This window comes from Phasianus colchicus, chromosome 9 (assembly GCF_987193195.1).
Source record: "Phasianus colchicus chromosome 9, bPhaCol1.hap1.1, whole genome shotgun sequence".
Lineage (NCBI taxonomy): Eukaryota > Metazoa > Chordata > Aves > Galliformes > Phasianidae > Phasianus > Phasianus colchicus.
The window spans coordinates 12,863,800-12,883,302 of record NC_143444.1 but is presented as its reverse complement, the minus strand read 5'-3'; the positions used below and the strand labels follow the sequence as shown (position 1 = coordinate 12,883,302).

The following is a 19,503-nucleotide window of genomic DNA, read 5'->3' as shown; positions in this document are numbered from 1 at the left end:
AAATGTATAAATCTATCTTACATCAAACGCACCATCTTATATTTCTCCATATCCCTATGCTTTTATTTTTAAAGATGGCACATTAAGTAAAATTATTTAACGTTGCAAGACATAAAAATTAAATTACAGTCAAGTTCCATTAAAAGCCTGCCATGGCTCACAGGCATGCACTCTTTCAAAGAGCATCGTTAGACTTTTGGGGGGGTTTGAAGAATTGGAGAAAAAAGAGAACTGCATAAAGTTTCACTTCGAACTGCTCTGCATGAGAAGTTCTTGTTCTCATCTTTACTCCTTATTTAGTTATTTAGCATAATGGCTAGTAAGATGGAGGAATGAGAGAAAATTTTACGGTAGGTAAAATGACTTAATGGTAATTCATTTTTTGTAATCTAACATTTTTCCATCCTATTTGCTTTACCCATCATAAGATGGTGACCTTTTATTTTCTTATACTTTCCTTTTTGTGTGCAGAATTCTTCATTGTAGGTAGCCTGCCGTCTTCAGACCAGGCACTCAATTCTTCACCTCACACTCAGCAAAATGAAGCAGTCATTTTATGTGCATGAGTAGCTCTGCTATTTGGATTGTGTTAGCACATGTTAAAAAAAAAAAAAAAGCTAGCAATAAAGAGCCAAGACCTCTGGGAACTCCAAGTAATGCATGATCCTATTACCCTACACTTTCAGTGCTAACATTACCATCTCAGGACAAGTCCCACAGGCACATACAGGCATTTTTGTGAAGTAGTTTTTCCCTGATTTTCCCTTGTGAACATATCCATCGTGCTTTGACTAGGGATACGTGAAATGCTGTGCAGGTTGCTGATTATAATGGTTACCTTCTTCTTAGGATATTAGCTCCTAGAATAAAGAAATTGGGACCATGACTAAAATGGGGACTAAAGGCACAATTGATCAGAAGAGTTATGAGAGCAGTTTTGACACAAATAACTTCTTGCTAGAACATCATGTTCTAGGAAATGGGAAGAAACTGTAGCCGAATACCTGTCAAATTCAGAAAGAGTGCTGAAAAGAAGAAAAAGTACTTTTTAACCTTGTCTGGGAAGGTGCTTGAGTCCAATAAGAGCCTACTTCCAGATTGTATATTCATAACTCCAAGGAAGTAGGACCTTCTGCGTGTTAATACTGAATACGTAGGACTGTATTAACAGACAATCTTCTCCATCACCAATTTTTCAAAAAGAACAGAAGAACTCCCATATATTGTTTTATCATTTAGGAAAAAAAGACCTGGCTATGATTTCCTGAGGAATAATCTAAAAGAAATGAGGATTAATGAGGAAAAAAAAAGTGGGTTTTTTGAGTTTCAATTATTTTCTTCTTTTCTGATGACCTCAATTCTTCACACTCCTCCTTTCCTGTTTCGTACCATTATCACCTCTCTATTTTAGTTTTAGACAGTGTCACCGACAGTAATAACTTATTTTAGAATCCGTTTCTGCTTTTTTTTTTCCCTAGTAACTTTCCTTTCAGGCTGTTTGCTTGACCAAAGAGACAGTCCACAGTCTACCTGTAAAAATCATAAGTAAGGACAGCTTTGTTTTATAGCTGAATTTCTGTAAGCAAGCACTCCTAACAACACTCCAGTCACCAATCCCATTTTACAGTATTGCATGTTATCCACACAATTAGCTCTCAGAAATAGTTGCAGTACCTTCAGGGAGGCTACTCTGGGGACTAAACGCTCTCAGCTGTGAATAAAGAATTCACATTTTTTTCTTTAGCTGGAAGGTTTGGAACAGCATCTGTCAATAAACACTTCCTATGAAAAGTATTGCACAAGTGCTGCTTCTCTGTCTGTAAAACTTTACATTTCTGAGGCTTAAGTACTTTCACAAGCGAAAATGCCAATAACGGTAGCAGCATCAGTTGTGAGTGGTTGGGAAAACAAAACTTAATTTAGCTCACACGTACTTGAATGTCAAAGTCTTTGTCTTCAGAGGTGCTGATGTGTTTTTTCAGAGAAAATTGATTTTAATTAAAGATAATCTAGTAAAACTTCATATATGCACGTGGATTTAATTCCCTAACTTTCTGGTCAACCACAGCTTTAATGAAGTCACAAAAGTTATTCCCACTTTATCCTGCCTTAAACAGACTTTCCCATAGCATTTATTCAGAATGAGAAAGCAAGCAACGTAGTCCTGATTTTATCTAGGTTTTCACAGCACTGAAGAGTAAATGCATATTTCTAGGGAGATTTTACTCAGCCACTACTGACATTATCCAGGAGACTACAGATGATCTCCCCTCAAGCTTCGGAATAGTTTAGGGATGTAGCACAAAATCTACTTTCTATGTCACTACTCTTGCAGTAAGTCATGCACCAGCAGATAAACACAATTTTCCTCTAAAATTGAAAGAGAAACTGCACTAAAATAAAGAAATTGTGTTCTCCTCACAAGTACTTGAATTGTTATGGATGAGTGCAAAAATTAAGCAGGCCTTTCTCAGTCTTTATTTGTCTAATAACTCAAAAGCCGACATGAATCCTTTGAGCACATCTTACCATTTGACTTACACTGCTGATGCCCTTTAAAGTATTTTAAAGATAGAATACATGAAATCACTAAGGAGAACGGAATCTGGAATGCTGCTTTTATCGGTTAAACTTATACTTCCCTACAAGATCACTTTCACATTTGTTATTTTTGATACATCAGTAGCCCAGAAGAGTTTTGTTTCCAAAGGTATGTGTGCACACATCATTGCTGACCATTCTACTAATGCTGCGCAGATGTAATGTTGCAGCCTGTTCTCAAAGTAGTACTTTTTGCAGAACATTCTGTGCATTCCTAACTTCAACTCAGTGAATTATTTTATGTCATACTTCATAACCAATTTAAAAACAACACAGAAATAGGAAAAAATTATACAGAGTCCAGCAATAAAATAACTCCAAAGAATAAAACAGCAAAAGTCTTCATCTGAGGTGATTGAAGGGGTACATCACTTATCCCTGCAGTGCCCTTACAACTTGATTTTACTCACAGTACTCAGATATTATGTGGTGTATTCCTTCTTTCTTTTATCTAACTTTTTTTTTTGGAAGACTTTCAACATCATGGACTCTTACTACTGTTTGTTTGTCTTGGAGAAAATCAACTTCAATTTTCGCTCATGCAAAAATTTCCACAGTCTTTGGTGGGAATTAGGAGTGGCACATGAAGGACCTGCCCATCCCAAATAGGAGAGGAGCAGCACCGAATATTTGTGAGGCCCAGTCTTACTGTTGCTCCTTACATCTCTCTGTGGAGCATTAGGACTCCTGATATACTCATGAACTCATGATTGCAGGTTGTGGCTGTTCTGCTGCATGATTAGAAACCTTCTCCAAGATACAGGAACAAGCGAACACCTGAGATTCAAAGAACAGTGCATGACAGCACATCACCATGACAGCAATGAAAGAGAAACTGGCACTTGGCAAAATAATAAAACTGACAATCAGATCTATTAAAATGCTGTCAAGACTGGGAATGCCTCATGGCAGCACCTTTCGGCAAGCTGTTGGTCTAAGACCACTCTGTGACTTGCTACTGCAGAAGCAAAGTGTAAACAAATATTAATATGTAGAATAACCCAGCAGAAAGACTTTTTTTCCCCCCTCTGTCTAGCTTAAACCATTAGATTAATCCTACTATGGTAACTGAACCATAAACATTGTATAGAGACTTATGATGTTGAGTCTAATTGAACCTCTGGCATCAAAAGGCTGAATATGGGTTGGCAGTCTCCTCAACTATGAGCAAGAACAAATAGCAGTATTGACAGTATTGAGTTTAAAACCCATCTTTAACATATAATTCAATTGTTAATGACAAATTCTGGCTATGTAGTCTTTTTCAGTTCTTTTATCACTTGTATTTACACCAGCCTAAGCCTCGCTTCACCCTACTGCTGCAGACTCTGCTAATAAAGCTCCCATTTGTAGGTGGTACTGAAAGAATAATAACCCATTCATGGTGGTGACTGACAAATATCAAGCATCTTAAATGAAGGTGCCCTGAAGGACTTGTGGCCTGCAGTGTAATTTAATTAAGATATCCTAGTGATAGCAATTATATCATCTATGACAGCTATTCTGTTATAAAGCATTTCTTTAATTAACAAAAGGTGGTATTGAGGAAGCAGCTCTACTACAAGGCACAGCTTACACTCAGACAAAAACACTTGTTATTCGTGTTTCCTCATGTCATACATTTGTTTTTCTGCCTTTTTATCTGCATTTTTCTGCCTATCCCACATTGAGAGCATTTGCAGGATAACCCAGATTAAACCACACACACCAGTCTCTGCCTGCTCCTTCAAACTCTTCCTTTTTCTATGTTTCTCTTTATATCCATATCAAACTAAAACCTAGCCTTTTAGCATAACAGGAATTTATTTGAAACTCCAGGGATCACGTTCAGTTCTTAGGTTGACTAATGGTTTAACCCAGCAGGTGGCTCACTCCCCTCCTTCCAATGGGATGAGGCAGAAAATCAGGAAAAACAAAGTAGAAATCCTGGTCTGAGGTAAAGCTATTTACTAAGGCAGAGAAAAGAAGAAGGATAATAGTTATTACTATATATACATGAACGTACATAAGTGATGCAAAAGCAATTGCTTACCACGCTCTGACCAGTACCCAGCGTGCCCCCTTAGTAGCAGAAGGAAGAAATGAACTCTCACTCCCTTCAAATCTCCTTCCACACGATGTCATATGGTAAGGAATATCCCTTTGGCTTAAGTCAGCTGTCCTTATTCTGTTCCCTCACAGCTCCTCGTGCCCCTTCTTTGATGGCCTTGGCTCTGTACAACAACTGCTTAACAGCACCTATAAACAGTGTGTTATCAACATTGTTTTTCTCCATGAACCAAAAGTATAGCATCATACCAGACACTCTGAAGAAAACAATTCCATCTCAGCTGAAACTAAGGCATAACAAAAGGAAAAATACTGAATAACTTGGGAGCAAGAAGGCAATTAGGCTAGCCCAAGCTGAAGACACAGTGCTATGCTTGTAGCTCAAGAAACATCATGCACACTGAGGTTAAGTCACTTGCCTGAGCTGGCATCAGAGAGAGATCAGCTGATGGCAAATCAGGGCAGCTTCAGAGGAGTGTGATGCATGTGGAGCTAAAAGCTGCTGGAAAGTGACAAGATGATCTGGGACCTCATAAATACTCAGATACCTCCTGGAGCTTTCATTCTATTGCCTCTCAGGTTTTATTCAGTAAGAACATCTGTTGATTTCAATGAATTCCTGACTATGAATTAATTTAATTGAATCCAAGGATAGGTCTCACTGAAAGAAGCTTCAGAGAATTGGAATAAAATCATAAAGTCCTAATAAAACATTTACTGTGGCATAAAGTTTTTTTAATCACATAATAAATACTTAAATCTCCCTTCGTGTATTCAACATACTCACAGTTTCAAAAATTTTCTTCTAACATGTTCACGGATAGCAAAACACTCTGAAAATTCTGGTTTTGAGCATCATAGCCAAACTTCTGGCATTAGGCAGGCTTCCAGTCATCCACATATATGTGTATATACAGTTTCCCCAGTCTAGTTCAAGACAAGACACTGCAAGAGAATGTTGTCAGAGTTGAAGCTTCTTGCAAGCTTAAATATTTATTTTTGTACTTCCATTTCTTAATTCCGCAAAATAACGATTCTAAAATTAAGTCTAGCAAAGCAGTCTAAGAAATATTGGCCTTCAGAAAGCTTGACTAGGCATAATGTCAGATGGAGGAATTGATTTTATAATCTAAAGCTAGTCGGGAATGCATTCCAAAATACGTACAGGTAAGTACAGAGATATAGATGGTGATAGTCACAAACAAGGAGGTAGTTGTTATTTTTTTTTAAATAGCTTCTATGACAAAGACCAGTGACTCTCAGGTTGCTTGTCAGATAAATTACAGTAATAAACCATTCAAAATAGTTCATCATGACATAGCAAGGGTATTAAAATCAAAGATAATTTAACAGACTTGCTTTCTTATTTATCTTTTAATTTTTGGCCAACTTTCAAATTTGCAAGCATCAACATAAAATATTGTTCATTGAACTAATATATTCAAATTCTATGCAACTAAATTCACAGAAAATCTCAAATCCATTTAAAATTTAGGACCCTAAGCTGACTCCAGCCATCAGCTAAAATTTAGAGCTATTTTTCATTGATTTCACTGCATCACACGCAGCATATGCCCAATCAAAAATTAGGAGATAAGAAGAAATCTAAGGGCATAAATCTTTTGAAGTTGCTTTTATTTTTTTTCATTAACACATCACAGATGGCCACGCTGAACGGGGTGTTTTTGTATGCTTTCTTAAAGGTCATCGTTACAAGTAGAGCTATGCCACTCCCCACCCTTAAAAACCTTTATTTTGGGCCTGATCATACTCATGTGGTACATGCAAGGTGTTTTATATAAAGTGTAACTGAGAAAACTGAAATGCTGCATAGTTTTAGAGAGGCACATTGTTTTTGTGCATGGCATAGCACAGCCCTGAATTCTGCATCTGAGGAAAAAAAAAACCAACTCACTTTCTCTGAGGGCTTTTACTTTTGCACCCTTACAAATAGTGGCCCATTTTATAGACTACTATTTTCCATTCTAATATGTGTACTTCACATAGCTCCTCTAGTACAAACTAGGAGCTGTAAGTCCCTTTAAAGATAAATGCTGGAAGGCACTATATTGCTTAAACTGCAGAAATACACCAAGGAAAATCTAGTGCCATGGTCAGGTTACTACACCTTCCTGGCTCTGGTTCCTGCATGGTCCCACCACAGGATCCTCTCACCTCAAAGGCACACATGAGCCTTACAGGACTGATGTGGCCATCGTGCCCTCAGCAGGGCTGCAGGATGCATTCCCATCCAGATATTCCTGTCCCAGGGCAGCTATGGGTTGGCTGCTACTGCTGCAAGCTTTTGACCTTTCTTGTAGGACATCAGCCTGCACTACAGAAAGGAGTTCTACAGGCAGCCAGCAAGTCATTAAACAGCATTTCTACTAAAAAACAGTAAAACAGACAGATGGGCTGGGAATGAGGAAATATAATTTTTCAGATTTCAAATGGCAGCAGTTAATTGCATTACTTTATCTGAGGTGTTTCTCTTTATCATGTCTCCAGCAAGACAAGCCTGTGATGGGTAGAACTGATAGGGAACATAATATACTCTAATTTATTGCTTCCTAGGGTGGTGCAGGGAGAAGAGCGTACTCAGAGCTTCTGTTATCATCTTACTCTGTAATGAATTGTAATGTGTTGGGATAAAAGGAATCCTTGCCCTTAAACCATACCTTCAGCATCCTAGCAGGCAATTGTAGAAAGTTTGTTCCTTCTGCTATAGAAAAATTACATGTAGTCTCCTCTTGTTTAGAGCACCCACCACTTACCATAGGGTATATGTATTTTTAGGGTGCATTCACATTATGTGCCATTCAGCCACGTGCAGCCAGGCATAGCACTGATAGAGGCTAACAACACAGGCACAGAAGCAGCAACACCACGTGTATGCAGGGCAAGAGCCTGGCAGTGCTGAGGCTCACAAGTAAACCTGAGCTGGAGAACTGATGCCAACACCACATATGTAATCAAGCCTCCTCCTTGCTACAACAGAGGCTGCAGAAGTTGGAAACACAACCTAATGCTGTGCAGTCCTAATCACAGCACTACAGTGAAAGAAGGTTTCCAGATTCCGATTTATTCCCAGTAAAGTCAATGAGGAAATGTGGCTCAATTGAAGGAAGTTGTATGCTACACATACAGTTACGTGCCAAATAAATGTGTTACATGCTTTTATCCCAGGCATTTCTTCCATTTAGAGGTGCTCTTTAATTTAGATAAAAAGTTTCTTTCCAAGCTCAAAAGTCAGTGCCATTTGGGACAGTAACTGCAGCCATGAAAAAGAAATGTCATCAGGAATGTATCTGCACTTCCCATCACTGTGAGCCCCCTACTTGAGGCAGAAGCAGGGATAACACTGCTTTCACAGCCCCACCTCTGCGTGGAGCAGCTGCTTCTGTTGCTCCTGCCCTGCAGTCTGCCAGCTGGGATTAGCATAATGAAGTACATTTTGCAAGTGGCAGGCTGTTAGGAGTCAGTGCAATCACCTAACATCTGCAAAATTTACACTTCTGGTAGCAGTTTTAGTACAGATCATTTTAGGAAATTATTGTATATTTCTCAGTGATGTACCTTTATTTCTGATTGTGGATATATGTAACAAAGAAAATTACATGACAGACTCCAGCACATAAATGAGTAAATTGCCAGCTTATCATAACATTTGCTACCTTTCCTCAAAAAATACTGTATGTATTGATTGAATTACTTATATTGATGTGTTACACTAATGGGGACTTAATGAGCGTCTTTGTTCTCTTTCAGAGTACTATGTGCTGTAATCTGAATGCATAGAGATGGTACACAATTCATTGGGTGTATGTGTACAGCACTGCTTCTTTGAATAATGACATTCAACATTTAAATTTGTTTCTCTAGTAAGTCCATGTTATGTAGGTATAGACTGATTCATTAGAAACACTTATTTTTTCATCTTGACAAATAAATGACAGCAAAACAGCGTAGCCCACCTTTTAAGAGAAATGAAATGAAATTGAATTTCACTTACAATTGTCATTTTTGTTTATGTCACTTTTCCTTCTTCCTTTCCATGGTTCACGTACACAGGTCCTCTGAGCCCAGAAAATTCTGAGAAAAAGCAAATACAACAAAAATGAATGCAGATTCTGAGGCAATAGAAAAAGGTTATTTTTTTTAATATATTAAAGCAATGTTTCTGTGTAACAGTGGCAATTCTAATTGTGGTGTTTGACATTCAGTGTTAATCTACTGGCTCTAAAGCTTATTAAAAATGGCAGTAGATGCAGTAATAATACAGAAGCAGGTCAGAAATTCTGAAAAAACAATACTGACATTGAGAACCAGAAATAAAATTACAGTTAATATAGAAATACAATTTTGCATGAAATCCTCAGGCATAAAATCAATAATGCTCAGGACTGGAATGAATTGTGCCTACGGATGCAGACAGTCCCAGAAGTGCAATTGAGACATTCCCAACCAGAATTTCTCCTTTTTAGTTCTTTTTATTTGTTGTCTGGCTCTGCACTTTCTCTTCTCTATGGCAAAAAAAAAAATTAAAACAAAGAAAAACAACTTCTGTTAGGGAAAAGCCTGTAGGGTAAAGGAAAGGGGTCTGTTCTTGGCTTAATCACTGCTCATCACTTCACCTCTGTGATGCTCTTACAAAGCCTTAACTTTGCAGGCAGCTCAAGACTGCAAATCATCTGGAGATCTACAGCTGGAAATTAATATGCAAAACTAAATATCGTACTACAACATGAATTCAGTGATTTTTCCTGGAACTAAGTAACAATTTTGCTACCCTTATTCATAGGGAAACATGCTACATTATATAGAATTGCATGAACAGCTCATTTAAATTGGTATGAGCATGCAGAATAGGGACAATAATTTACAGGGAAAGACAACCTGCCTTGGTTTAGCAAAGCTTCCTATTTCCAATGCTATCCTAGTAAGAGATGAATGTTTAGAGAATTAACTGTTCAACTGCACTCAACACTTGCCTCATTGTGAAGACTAATAAAATATCAATTTATTCAGAATGACTTCCTTTTTGAAAAATAGCACATTTGAGACACAAAACATGGAGGGATGTATCACATTTGATAAACAAGTTAACTAATGCAGCTCTTCAAGAATGCTCTACAGCAGGCTTAGGTCTCCTACAGAGGAGGCAGGAATTGTACCTTGAAAATTAAATTAAAGCCAACTGCAGTTTGTGACAGGTAATCATTAATGACTGCCACGGAGGATTTAGTACCCTTCTGCTCATTGTCTTGGCATATTTTGTACTTAATATCCCACATATTATGAAGAATAGACATGAATATTTGTTGTAGTTACACATTTAGGCAAGAGGACAGCATCTTTTAAGTTGAAGTTAAAAAAAAAAAAAAGAAATTGTAAGACCTGTTCCCTAAGGGTAGATGCTTAACTGGCTTTAAGACATTTCTTATCTCTGGTTTGGGTTTTGTTTTATTGCCCCTTTTTATTTTCTAGTACAGAAATTTCTGTTTCAGTGCATGAAAATCGTTTTGTATACACTTCAGTCAATCAGTATAGCTTGATGGAACATTTCGTTTTATCAGCCTTCATCATGACAGTTTGCCAGTATTCAGAGTAAAATGTGAGGCCTACAAACACAATGAGATAATGTAATGTGCCTTCCACCATAATCAGCTGCTCTTTCAAGGTGTAGCATATTTCACATTTCCAGAACTCTTTCACTTCTATGAAAAAAGTAGATGAAGCAGAAGAAAAGTTGAAGCATGTTCACATACCTGTATGTATGCATACAGAGAGGAAAAAGCACTGACTGTAGAAAGCAAATTCTTTATATCTGAATATACCTATACAGAATAGACAAAAGAAATGTCCGCAGTACAGACCTCAGTAGCATTTGCATGCACTATGTTTCCACATAAAGTAAAGAATCCAAATTTGCTGTCCTAAATCCTGCTGTTCTTAAGAATAAAATCCTAATGATTCCTTGAGGTAACATATTTACTGAAAGCAATTTTGCCAGGATAGAACTAGTTGTACCAAAGTCCAGTGCACATTTATACCCTCAGAAGAGTCTTTTACAGCATAAATAGCTATTTGAATGTGTAAGTTATATTTGTATATACAAATTATCTTTTTACAGATAAGCACAAATATGACAGAACAGGCAATTCAGCTCTTTGATCACAATTTATGGCGCACTTTCATGTTGCTCTTAAGCCAGCCAATCTATATTGCTTCACTTCAGTCCCCAGCTGTTGCGTCCCTTCTGACACTCGTGTAGCCAAGCTGTATGTCAGATCAGAGACTTGATTCAATGGAACACAAACTGGGAAAAGAAACACTTGCATTCCAGACATTTGAGTCCTCCCATCCTGCTCACCACATAGCTACATAACTGCTAGGCACAAAGGTGACAGGCACAACTGATGATAAAAAGGTGGAGGTCTCCAAGTCTGTAGGAAATTTGTCCTTGAAGACCTTCAGCCCCCCAGTACAAGGAAGAGACTGAGCAATCAGCAAACTGTTAGGCTGCCTGACGCAGCAGCAAGGCCACAGCAGAGGTACTGTTCTAAAGAAAGAAAGGATTTTCCAAGTGGATCTACTGCAAAGTGCCAGACTGGAAAGAAAAATTGCACAATATGTTTTTTTCTTTTTTTTTTTTCCCTCCAAGAATTCCCTTACCTTTCAACCACGCAACTTAAAAGGGCTAATTTCTTGCTGCTTTAAATAACTTCATTCTCATTTAGCGTTAAATTAGCAGTAGTGTCTGGAAGGCCTTACTCTGACTTGCTGCAAGGAAAAGGTAGGGCCACAAGCAAGCACGTGGCTGCAAGGCAACTACAGCTCAGGGTCATTCCTGTGCACACCACCCTTGCAAATGCAGCCATCAGAACATCATTTTAAACTACACAATAAGGATCAGTAACTGCAATTTGAGATTCACTGAATCTGAAAATTGGCAAATTATTAAGCACTAATTGTAAAGCATATAGCCTATCATGTTGTGCAGTCAGCCAAACTAAACATGCAGCCTGAGCTATTGTGTGAAGCACAGGTAAAAGTTTTAGTTTTACACTGTCCTAGCATGACATCAGCATTTCAAACTTTCATTACCTAGTGAGATCCTGCATGGAAGTCAAAAGCATAAAGCTTCAGTGGGTGTCATTCTAAATTTGTTTCCTTCATCATTATAGCAACTGCCTGTACTGAGCTGTCCATTGTTATTTTATATTTAGGTATGGTAGGAATAAACAAAAAGTCTTGTTTGGGAATTGCTTCCTATTTTGCATTACACAATTTGATTCTGCTTACGTAAAGTACTTTTGAACTCTCAGTTGAATGTAGCAGCCTTCAGTTCCACTCTAAGCAGATGGATACTGTAGAACAGCTGTGTACTATTAAAAAGCTGTGACTGCTTTGGTGGACTGTCAGCTAATTCTTGAAGCTACATTGATGGGCCACAGTGTGTTTTAGAAACCTTCTGGATTGAAAAATAACCTAGTAAAAAGAAAAGTACAGGGTTTTTATTTATTTCTCACAAAGAAATATGAGCAACATTAAACTATGTGTGACAATTTGATGTTGAAAAGCTTCAGTCCAGCCATATCATAAAGATTTATAAACTGCATGAAAAATCCTGATTATATACAAAAATCTTACCATAATATAAGTAACCAGTGAAACTTTTGTTACAATTGGAAAGATGACACAGTGGAAGGATGATGCAGGAATGTAACAGCAAAGGGACCAGCACAGATTGGATGGTATTTAAAAGGAAAAGTAAAGGTGCTCACCCATCTCTAAAGATCTCGGCTCACAGGAAAGACTCCACAAGGGAGTCTCCAAACAGAGATCCTTCCAAAGCAGCAGCAAACCCTTAAATGGGGACTAAGAAAGGTGCAGCCAGGCTCCATGCCTTTCAGTCATACAGCTGAATTGCCTTCACCTGTGCTCCCACAGTTGACCAGATCCTTTCCTCAGGTGCTCAATCAGTGGTTCAGGCCATGACTCAACAGATACCATACAGACCTTGGTGAAAAGCTTTCCTTTTATCTCCTTTTAAATATGGTCACAAATATTATGATAATTCTCCTCTTTAATGACATACCATTTTTATTTAACCTAGTACAAAGCTACATGCTCATTTCTCAATACTTCTTCTACAGATTTAATTGTTTCTACATAACTGATTTTTAACCTCATGCAGTAGTTCAGTTTTTCAGAACTGTGATGGATGTTCTATTTGAAGAGCCATCCAAAAAGCAGCTGCCTAAATTAGTGCAGGAAAGCAGTGCACTGAACATTACATAGCAGCTCTTCAGTTAAACAACACATCTCACTCTTCTACTCATTTCATTTTATTTACACAGAAATCAAGCTAAAATTCTTGGCCCATATCTAAATGTACTCAAATGCCAGGATTCATTACATCATTGCTTTGCATGAGTCTCCACAGATGTTACTCAAGAGCCATTCTCCAGAAGGAAAAAGAGAGCCTTACCACAGGAGATGGAACTTTCTCAGGAGCCAGTGAGAAGGCAGAAACCAAAGCCATCACATGTCTGCTGCCTCCATGACTAGCCAGATATATTGCTTCGGTTTGTCTGTATGAAATAAAAACAGAATAGTTATTTGTGCCATCTACCAGGAAAATACCTCACAGTATTCACACACATGTGGGATAGACAGGAGGAATCAGCTAAGCATGGCTTACAGCAATCACCCACCCTGCCCAGGAGGATTTTCTAGTCCATCCACATCAGTGTGGTTCATCAGCCCCCAGAGACTGCAATATTAGTACCATAAAGTTTCCTGAAATCTTCCCCAACACAAAATTTCTGGGGAGCAGCACCTGAAAAGACAGGAGCATCTTCAGCAGCTATCCTCTCATGGATGGGCACCATTCCACACAGCCAGGAATCCGAGGGATTCAATTAATAACCCCCTGCATGGCAAGAGCTGGACAGTAGGATAACCCAGAAAGTTCTACGAGGATCAACACAAGCCTACAGCATACCCAGGAGAAAGAGTCAGAAAAAGCCTTTCACCTGCATTTAAATAGAGCCAGGCCTGGGAACCAGGTGGCACTGATTGTTAAGAGCAGATGGGGAACACCTTGTCCTCACAGAATATTTCTTTTTGCAATCAATAGATGTCCCTTAAGGACTGAAACTCTGAATCAATGATTTCTAACAGAAAAAGAAAAAAAAATCCTTACTGTTTCCAGCACCTTAATTCCTCTGTCATCATTGAGATAATCTTGTTTCTTGGTTTTAACAATGCTCTATTCTCTCTCTGATCCACTGTGATATCTGAGAACATCCCTCAGTAGGATCACACCAGTTGCCTTAGCATTGCTTTTTCTAACACAGGAATGGCACTGTAGAGAGTTCCTTTCTTTATTCCTTCCCAAAGTGGCTTCCTTTCTAAATTCTAAATTGAGCAAGATGAAGTCTGGATCAGACCACTGAATGTAAAGCGAAGGGCACCCTTTCCCATCAGGATCCCTGCAGGGTGGCAGAACAGCTGCATGAGCCAGTCTGACAGAAATGCACAGGGGGAGCTGAGCAGGTCCATGGTGATCCATGTCCTGTGCTGCTGTATCTGAGGAGGACTCTGACAGATAGGCTGGCTTTGCTAGGACAGGTGCCAGTATCCTGACAGGAATGGATTCTGTCCCCTGTGATTTCAGTTTCTCAAACCCAAATGTGTATCTGGCATATAAAGAAACTTAGATTTTCTTGGAACTGTTGTCATATTGTTTAGCCAGAGCTAAGTGTGATGAGGTCCCAGTAGTGTGCACCTCATGACATTACAAAAGCTATAAATAAGAAAGTGATTATATTGCCAGATACCCACTGATACAAGAGGAAAACAATTTCTCAAACAACAAAAATATATACTCAGTGCCAGCAAATCTGACAAAAAATACCATTAATTCCAGAATTACCAAGTGGTCAAAATAACATCAGCAACATTGCCAACTCAAAGGCAGCCTCAGAGCAGGATTTGTCCCACAAGAAGTGGGTCCTTATTTCAGAAGAAACAAAAACCTGCTTGCCTAGTAATTTGGAAAGCATTTCAAAGAAAAGAATGTTGAGGAATTACAAAGAAATAATGTTCTGATAGGAATGAAATGCCTTTGCAAATGTGATCATATAATATCAGTGGTGATATGGTAGTGTGAATCAGAAAATTCCAGAAGCCTGTAGAGATTTAGAAGATATAGTTTGTACCCCCTATTCATCAGATTAGTTCTGCCCTGCATTCCTGTTAAACATCAAAGAAGGCCTATGGAAAGAGGAAAACAGTCTTCTCTAGATGACAATGCAAATTTTTAAATCTTTTTTTCTACAAAACATTTTCAGTTCCTAGTATTGGAGAAAGGCATGATCTAATAATAATAATAATAATTCATGAGCTACTCTGGGTACTAGGAATTGCCTGAGGTGAGACACCGTAAGGCTTTGGAAGAAATTACAATATAAACAGGGTTTAGAGAATTCATCATGCGAAGTCTTTCTATTTCTGAGCTATATGTAAATTTGGGGTAGGGTCCCTATCTCATGGAGCTATTGTCATGAAGATTAATTAGTTAGGCCTGTGTTTCACGAGACAAAGTGCCAAATCTTTAGAGACTAATAGATCTTTTAAAAAAATCTGGCATTTTCTTACACTGAATTTCTTTCAGGATCAGGGGCATAATCTGCAACATGTTTTCCAGCTTAAAAGTGCACAAAGTTGTTAAGTATTATTATTTGTTTTGACCAATCACATCCTCTTTGATTTAATATTTTTAAGTCTCCCCAGAAGTTATTGATTTAAACAGTTTTTTATTTCCTTTTTGCTGGTTTTGGCAAATTCACAGTGTGCAGCCTGCAGCTCAGAGTTCAAAGCGCTTCTCTGACCATCCAAATGCCTCTCACCTGGGAGCTCCGTGAGCACATCAAATCTTCCACTGAGATTTTGGCGTTTTTTCTTTTTTAGCTTAAATCACTTTAACTTAAAATGCTGTCACTGTAGTGATGAAGGGTTATTGATGGTAAAATGTTCTTGTCTGCAGCCAACCCTATCTTCCTCACAACAATAATTCTACAAACATTGACAAAGAAACTCTCAAACCAGCTAATGGATGTAGTGAGTTTGACAACATAAACTATTATGCGACAGATTCTGTGCCTTGCCAATCCACTGTATTGCCTTGAAAGGGAAAATTCCTAATGAGCAGTATCTCCTTGTTAATGGTTTAATAATGTGGCTGTGTCATAGTAAACACCTAACTCCCATTTGGAAATCACATCAAAAATGTAAGCATTAGAGCAATGGTCGCTGTCAGTTATTACTATCTAATTAGTCATCTGCAACATACCACAAGGTACTGAGTGGAATACTTGTAGTACTCCTTTGAAAGAGAAAAAAACTATTATTTCCAAAAGTGTGATTTGAATGCAATGATCAAACACTCCATGTTTGATTCAGACTGTGTTTATTTCTTATCTAGTGTGTCTGAGCTAACTACCTTGAGGCAGCAATATAAAAATCAGTTGCTGTGACTTGCTTCTTGAAAATTCATTTTGCTCCTTCTTAAAATCTTGGCCTGCTTGACCTCAGCAGCCTTCACCAGTTTGAAAATGCAAGCTATAATCCTCTGTAGGGATTTAGCCAGGTGTCTATTACAGCATGTAATCTGTGATACAGCTTCCAATATTCACGCCAAAGAAAGGTTAAGCCCCCCTGTCTTTGTTCCCAAGTAAAAAAGTCCATGAGGTGTTAGCGCGGACAGGAAGCAGACTGAAAGAAGCAACATCTTCAATCAAGCTCTAAGCCTGTGTGTATGGCACAGAAGGATCTCTGTGATGCAGGCTTTGGCTCGGAGTGATAAGATTTTAACCCTTGAACAGGAGCTGCTGACTGCCCTGTTGATATTCAAAGGTTACGCTACCACTGTCTCTATCCTAAATCCTTACCCAAAGGTCATTGTTCCATTTGTCACCAAGCTGTGCCCACAGATAGGCCTGGCAAGACGCCTCAGTGGTCCAGATGATCGCCGGCCAGCAGCACCCCTTGCACCATCCCCAACACCTCCATCAGAATTCAAGCTTGCTGACAGAGACATTGTGTGCAAACACAAACTAAATTTATATGCTTGAAGGGAAAGTCTCCTGGGACCAGTTAGCAGCTTCTCAGATAACTCTGCTTTTTTCAGCCATGGCTGAGCAGGATCAAATCGTGTGATACAGCCACAGGCCCTGCAGCTTCATGGCAGAGCCTGCAAACAGGCACTTCCCAAAGCCCAGCCGTCTGAACTGTGGTGATACTGGTTTTGGCAATATTTTGAATTCCATACGTGAATAAAATAAAATAATAGCAACTTAATTTGACTGCCTGCAAGAAGCTATTTAATACCAATTACTGTACAGCAAAACAGTGGTTTTTTTCTAGCCTGTAATGCTATAGAGAAACCTCAGAAACCTCTTATGTTAATTGGCAGTGAAGCATTTAGAATTATTTATTAGCGTTTAATTATTTAGAAATCTCTTAATGATGTAAATATCATTTTAAAAAGTCATAAATATTTTTCACCTTGTCCAGCTGAAAAGCTGTTACTTGGAGAACTTAAATTAAGATCTATTTCCAACTGCCTGCTGGTCACAAAATTACTTATCGCTGCTAATGCTTTGGTCATTTAGACATTCCTACCACAGAATGTGCTTAGTTTTGACAAACTGGGGAAAGTTTTCTGTGTTGTATTCATTGTACTGAAATAGAGGTCTTACAAAGGATTATCTTAGAGATGTAGACATTAAAATACGTAACTAATCTCAGTTAATTGAATTGTTTCACACTAACATGTATTAAAGAACTTTCATGTAGACAGCTTTACACAGTTTTGGTAGTATAAATATGATTTAACATATAAATTACCTTTAAGATTAATTAGAAACAGTTTAAAGCCAAGTTATGTGTAGAAAAATTGAGGATCTGATTCTAAGCCTCTGAAGCAATACTCAACTATTACAAAATTACATCATTGAATGCCATGCCAGCAGGCAGATGGGAACTTACCTTTCATTATAATTTATCTCCTCATCCCTGTGCTAGAATTCAGGACATTTATTTTATCAGCTTATATTGGCTTATTTTTTTTTCAAATTTCCTCTCTGGAATATTGAACTCCACGTGGGTTATTTTGGTGTAATCAAATCATTTGTCCCCTTAATGAGAATTGAGTGGTATAGAATTAAAAGAATAATTTCGTTTTTGGTGGAAGAAATGCCCAAAGCCTTGTACCTGAAGTCTCGTTTGCAGTGCTTTCCTTACAGCATGGTTTGGTAAGATCAGATTCAGTTGTGGAGCGGTGCTGTCATCCCAGCCTGTGTCTCACTGTGCTCTGCCATTAAGTGGAGTAGCATCAACTTTCTCAAAAAGCTTTGTGCCTACAGAGATACAGAGTACCATTCAGAAGCAAGCAAATGCCAATGTTTAGCATTCACTGTGCACAATCCACAATCTGGATACCCACTCAGAATCACATAACATGCCTTCTCCTCTACCCAGGGACTCAGAGCAGCGTTTAGGTTTGGTTTATAACATGAATTACAATGGTCTTACTGTCTGCTGGTGCTGTAGGAAACCAAAGACATCCCTGAGCAATGCTTAGCAAGTGTCTTGCTATCCAATAGCATTTATTTACTATGTTTCAATACCTATGACCTCCCAGTGATACAGCTTTTGCCAAGGAGATGGCAGAAGATACACATTATAGCTATGCAGACAGCTTCACGATGGTAGCCACTGAAGTGATTGGATTTTTGTAGTAAACTTCAGAAAGGTGTGCCTCGTGTAACTGAGTATTTTCTGCAAAATTTGTATTTACATCTATTCCAAGTGTATGGAACCTTGTAGATCTCATAGTGTGCATATTTTTCCTAAGGGAAATGCCTAAGTAAGGTGGCATGTCCTTGTATTCATATCTGCTATATGAAATTGAGCTATGTAACAAAAAAAGTCAGTCTTTTATCTATTCTGCTTGAAACTTATTTTGATTTTCACTGTTTTATTCAAAAGGAAGGAATAGGAATAGTAACCGTGAGCTTGAAATCAAGAAAACTGTGGCAGGAACTTATTATAGACACATTTTGCAGAATTTTCTCAGTTACAGTTCCGTGTTTTGAATCCTTCTGCTTAATGAGTACCATTCTGCTTGTCAAATAACTCTTATTTTTTTCTTAACTTTGAGTCCTGAAGAATTGTTGTAAGTTTTAGGATTCAGCTGTATTAATGGGAGAGTGACAGGAGAAAAGTGTTTCCCTGTGCAGGGAAGAGGAGTTGCTTGTGGGGAGGTGAAAGTAAGTGCCGAAGTCATTTTTCTTGTGTTTCATGGGAGTATGCCAAAGGGCAGAGCTGTGACCAAGGTGGAAACATGTTTGAAGCTCATTTCATATGCTGGATGGCATTGAACAGCCTCACTGCCCCGAGGACTCGAGGTAGAGAGAAGCAATAATTGTAATTGTAAGAAAAGAAAAGGTTGATCATCATACCAGGGCTTGTTCTATTATCAGGACAGGTGAGGAGAAGTCTGATTAATGACAATCGCAGCTGCACTTATGTCCACATTCAGCACTTGTAGATACAGATGTGTGCAACTTTTTCCCCAGCAGTGCAGACCATCAGTGACAAAAAACATAACTTCTTCCACAATCCATACTGTACACAGAGAAAGATACAGGGCAGCTATTGTTCTCCAAAATAAATGCAGAATGAACAAGTAGCAAAATATTAATGTGCTGTTGAAAGTTTAAATTGGATGGACGTGATTCAGTGCAGCCTGCGGGGTCTGATATCTTGGCAACTGCTGCA

At 38.4% G+C, this 19,503-nt stretch overlaps 1 protein-coding gene and 1 long non-coding RNA gene across 7 annotated transcripts in view; one reads left to right on the top strand and one right to left on the bottom strand.

The window, feature by feature from the left end:
* NTNG1 (netrin G1) overlaps positions 1–19,503 on the top strand; it is a 152,777-nt gene that overhangs the window by 45,868 nt on the left and 87,406 nt on the right. The window lies entirely within an intron of this gene.
* LOC116230589 (uncharacterized) lies at positions 1,356–13,651 on the bottom strand. 2 transcript variants are annotated; one of them, XR_016469159.1, is made up of 7 exons: positions 13,496–13,651; positions 13,145–13,247; positions 10,419–10,487; positions 8,663–8,742; positions 5,438–5,595; positions 4,634–4,839; positions 1,356–3,378 (listed from the first exon to the last, which is right to left on the bottom strand). It is a non-coding gene; the product is annotated as an uncharacterized LOC116230589 (long non-coding RNA). The 2 variants fall into 2 exon arrangements; XR_016469158.1 differs by lacking the exon at positions 10,419–10,487.